The 5432-nt window shown below is 34.3% G+C and overlaps 1 pseudogene; it reads left to right on the top strand.

Moving 5' to 3' along the window:
* Positions 1-612: 612 nt before the first annotated feature.
* LOC102911960 (olfactory receptor 5W2-like) lies at positions 613-1174 on the top strand (annotated as a pseudogene).
* The last annotated feature ends 4258 nt before the right edge of the window (positions 1175-5432 follow it).

Raw genomic sequence — 5432 nt, 5'->3', positions numbered from 1 at the left:
AGATTAATAGTATAACTTGATGTCAGTTAAATACAGATTAAAATATAGTAGTGGCCACCATTTCTTCTTGCTCTACTTGTATGAATTGAACTGCCTTAATATGCCACTAATGTAATTTTATAAAGGTTTCTATGATTTATTTAGTAATCAAAATTCCTTGTAAAACAACTGTAAATGATACACATACGCATTTTATTTTTTCTATTTTTTGCTCAACTAATAATAGAATCAAAATGTTACAAACACAAATCTATGTAAATTAAATGCTCTAAGAACCACATGTCACAAGGACTTAGTATAGAAATAGATGTCATTAAGAAACCATAACTTATTAATTTCCATGAATGTACTTGTATTTGATGCTATGATGAGAGATTAAATATGAATCTCTATTTTATGTTTAGGGTCATCAAAATATCAAGAACTATATTAAAGTGTCTCAACATTAGGAAGGATGAGAACCATTGGTCTAGACCATCTACAGAATATTTTCTACATACCAAAATTAGATTCTGAATATAGACAACAATTTTCTTGCCTAGATAAATTAAATCCCAGTCATCCTATTCTTTGAATGTTTTTTGCAACCATTCAGGCAAAGAACAAAGAAGAATGGATGAAAGAAACTGCTCCTCAATCACTCAGTTTATTCTATTGGGAATTACTAATAATCCTGTCATAGAAGTGGTTCTATTCATTGTATTTCTTCTCGTCTACCTCATTATTCTTGTGACAAATATGTTTCTGTGGATCTAATGAGATTAATCATTTTTTCTGTGATATCCCTCCCATTCTGTTACTATCTTGTTCAGATACACAGGTCAATGAGTTAATCACCTTTATTATTTTTGGTTTCATTGAACTGAGCACTATCTCAGGAGTCCTTGTTTCTTATTGTTACATTATCTCATCAGTCTTAAAAATCCACTCCACTGAGGGGAGGTTCAAAGTTTTCTCCACCTGTGCCTCTCACTTAACTGCAGTTGCCATTTTCCAGGGAACATTGCTCTTTATGTATTTCCGACCTGCTTCTGCTTACTCTCTGGATCAAGACAAGATGGCCTCACTTTTTTACACCCTAGTAATTCCCATGCTCAACCCTTTGATTTACAGCCTTAGGAACAAGGATGTAAAAGAGGCCCTGCAAAAACTGAAAAATAAAACATTCCTTTAAATAAAGATACTCATTAAGATGTATGAATTTTTGCATACATGTAGCCCCTTGTTTTATTTCAACTACATAATATGCCATAAAGATACCTCAGTCCTAAATTGGTTAATGAATATATTCCTAAGTCAGAATATACTTATAGTTTGTGATTCCTAATGTTTTAAACATTATTTCTTTGTCTTCAGAGTGTATGGCACTTTATTTCTGGAGAAATTCCAAAATTTTAAGTAGTCCTAAGTATTTGTGCTTTTTTTTGCCATTGTATATATTTAATTTGATTCTTTTACAGATTCAGCTTATTTTTATTTTGTGTTCACATGATGTTTTTTGCTAATGGACCTGGCAGTTTAATAGAAATTATAACCTCTGTTAAATATATTTTATAATAAACTAATTTGTAATCAAAAGCACATTATTATAAGTACTAGCATAATCTCCAAGTCTAGACCATAAAGAATGCAAGTTCTTTTGAAACGGAAGCATATAGTTTGGGGGCTCAAGAATGATAGGCACAGGTGTGAGAAGAAAAGAATCTAGATGCAGAAAGTGAGGGTTGTCTATCCTGAGATAGGCAGAAAAACGAATCTTTACTTAAATTATGTTTCAGACATAAGGAACCAGGAGACAAATGGTACTGCTACCCCTTTCCAGTTGCTGATGTTGATCATGTTCTTGATGATTTCATAAATTTGTTGATTGTACTTTGAGTACATACATCCTCCTGACTCTGTCTTATCTTTCTACCCTCTTACTCCCATTTGATAATTTGAAAGTCTTCCTTTTTGAAATGTCCATCCAGATATTGGATCAATTTTTAATAAAATTGTTCACTGCATATTTTTATTACTTTCCAATTGATTTGTTTTGATTTCACAGTAGTGATGACTTTTTGGAGATTTGTATATAGTACAATTTGTATAGTAAGAAACTGTTCAGGAGAGAAGATAACAAATTTTGAATCACAAAATATTTTTTATGATTTTTTTTTGCTATGTGATTTTTTTTGCTATGGTCTGTCAATCACATATTGTATTCATGACTATTAATATCATATTATACCTCCCATAATTTATGTAGTTTTGTATATCAATGAAGGTAAAAGAATAGCAAGTGTACAAATTGACAGGAAAAGGTCCTAACCACTTCTCAGCTCAATCCCATCTCTTCTATTTTTTCCTTTTCTTACCACTTCTAAGCCATCAGTAATAGTTAACCCTATGATTCATAAATAATATCCTCCTAAGTTCATTATTCTGTTTATTAAACATTGGCCTCAGGCATGTTGCTGAGGAGCGTCTCTGTTCAATGATGGCTGGTTTCCTGTTTGTAATCCTATCTCCTGGTTTGTAACTTAGAAACAAAGATTAAATACAAATCAAAACCCAAATGAAGTAATAAGAGTATGACATCTTACTAGGTACCAAGTTATAGATATGCTTAAGGTTATGTGTATATTTTGGATATTTAATAGGTTCTATGGAAGAAGATAGCATTGATATGAATACTAACTATTGACATTACTCACATAGAAAGAAAAAATCAATCATCTTGTTATCTAAGTGTCTTTCAACTACTACTCCTTTCTCTGATAAATTTATTTTGTTAAAACAATGAAGGAAGTTATTTGAGACCATGAGAATAAGATCACACTTGAAAGATTCAGAAGTTAAATTCACGATACATTATATTGTTGATCAAAACTGTATCTGCAACTGCACTACCCATGTGAGGTTTTTCTCCCTGTAATTATACAATATCTTGTGTGAAAACATTTTAGAATTGAAGTAAATCCTATAGACTCTTCTGCTTTACAAAGGGTCATTTGAGGTATTCTTTGAAGATTATCAGAATCATTGTAGAAAACACCTATGGGGAAAAATGCTTCTTGAGAAAATAATTTTAAAATGTCCACTTACATCATCTGTACTAAATGTATATTGACTGAAAAAAATATATTTTTTACTTGCACTCCTCCCAACTTCCTCCAGTTACTTCTTGCCTCCCTACTCACTCATCATGCTCTTTCTCTTAAAAATAAAATCAAAAACAAAAATAAAAACAAGCACACAAAAAGCAGTGGGAAAAAAACAAACAAAGCCTCCACCAAAACAAAACAAGGAGTGCACAAAAACACTGACTCTTTTTTGTGTTAGCCAACTACTCCTGGGCATACAGCCTGCCCTGGAGTGTGGTTAATATACTCTTTGGAGAAAACTAATTTCCACTTTCCCAGAAGCTATCACTTGGAAATAAGTTCCTGGTTATGGGTGAGGATTTTTGTGTACTTACTTCTCCTACTCATTGCTGGGATTTTGTCTAGTTTGAACCTGTGTAGGTCTCATGCTGTCACTGTCTCTGTCAGTTCATATGTGTATCAGCCCTATTATGTGTGGGAAATACTGTTTTCTGGTGACATTTTCCCCTGTCCCCATTCCATGAGATAGAACCCATACCTGACTTTGCTAAAGTAGTCAAGAGCCTGAGAGTAGTTAGGTCATGAGTGCAAACAAACAAATAAACAAACAAAAACCCCAAACAAACAAACAAACAAAACCCTAATGATATGATGCTATTCCCATAGATCAGTGAACGGAGAAACTGTCATCAGAGAAGCTTCTTCTTGCAATAGATGGTAATTAACACAATTGAATAATGTACGGAGAATGAGAGACTTTGGAACACTCAGCATGGAATGAGATGTCTTTATTAAATCACTACCCTTAGACTCAGGCATCTATTTGGAAGAAGAGGAAGACAGATTGAAAAAAAATATATTTATTTTATTTTTAAATTTGTTTGTTTGTCCAAGTATAAGTATGTAGATATGTAAGTGCAGGTACCTCCAAGAAAGAGGTGTCAGATACCCCAGATCTGGAGTTATAGGCAGTTGTGAGCTATCTGAATTAGGTGCTTAAGACCAAATTCCAGTCTTCTACAAGGGCAGTATGTGCTCTTAGTCACCAAGGATTTACCCATGATGCTTTTGTTAATCTTTCTTAAAAGTAATAAGCAATACCAGAGTAGAAAACAAGTTTAATAATACTAGGATCCAAACTAGACTCTCAGTAAATTACTTTTGTTCTAAATTTATAAGGCTATAATGTTTATCTAGGAAGATGGGCCAGTCATTTAGTAGATATGAGTTTCATCCTTGGAACTCCCTACTCCCTTAAAAAAATAAAAGCCCTGTGTGGTGGTGTGTGGTATGTACTTTTGTTGTTGTTGTTGTTTTGAGACAGGGTTTCTCTGTGTAGCTTTGTGCCCTTCCTGGATTTTGCTCTGTAGACCAGGCTGGCCTCAAATTCACAAAGATCCGCCTTCCTCTGCCTCCCAAGTGCTGGGATTGAAGGTGTGTGCCGCCGCCGCCACCACCACCCGGCAATGGTATATACTTCTAATACCGGCACTGGAAAGACAGACACAGAATTTCATTGTTACTTTGAATCTGTAGCCATTTCAAGCAGTTCTCCATGAATTGTTTTATTTAGCTAATTGTGTAGGAGCACATCCTTGAAAAGTACACATCCAACCTATGACTGAAAAGTAATGCAGCATACAACTGTCCTAGAAGTCACAGAGCACATTTCTTTTAATATTAAAATTCTGCTACCTTATATGGAGAAGAGAAAGCAAAGAACCTGGTCTTTTGTACGCCAAATATTATCAATTAAACTCATTAACAATGGCCCATGAGAAAAGGCTGGGCCACCATTCCCTGAAGAAAGAGTGTTATAAACTGACAGTTGACGGAGATTAGTATATTAAATTCATCAATGACAACAAGAAAGATGATGAGATGCAGGCACTTTCATGTCATTTTTCATTTTCTTCACTGTCTTCACTTGTTTGGGTGTGTTTGCTTAAAGTCTACTTCAAGTCTTTATCCATAAGACTAAAACAATAAGGTTTTCTTTTAAAATAGATCTCTTAGGGGAATTAATGGGAGCTGTCCATTCTCCACAAAGTTATTATTTTGAAGTGGAAAAATATCAAATTCAGTAACTGTTTCATTGCAAGCAGGAAAACCGGTGTTCAGCTCCCAAAACTGATGTGGCAAGCATTTGTAATTGCAGTGCTGGAAAAGCAGAGACAGATGAATTTGTGGGCCTCACAGGCTAGCCAGACTAGATTAGTCAGTGAGTTCTAGAATAGTGAGAGAGACAGAGAGACCCTGTAGCCACTTTTGTTGGTGGTGTGAACCTTGGAAAATGGAGCCTACAAATTTGGCAGACTATAGTCAACTTTATTCAGAGCATCAGAC

The sequence above is a fragment of the Peromyscus maniculatus genome, chromosome 4, assembly GCF_049852395.1.
Source record: "Peromyscus maniculatus bairdii isolate BWxNUB_F1_BW_parent chromosome 4, HU_Pman_BW_mat_3.1, whole genome shotgun sequence".
Taxonomy (NCBI): Eukaryota; Metazoa; Chordata; class Mammalia; order Rodentia; family Cricetidae; genus Peromyscus; species Peromyscus maniculatus.
The sequence above is the reverse complement of the archived record's forward strand: the minus strand, read 5'-3'. Positions and strand labels throughout refer to the sequence as shown.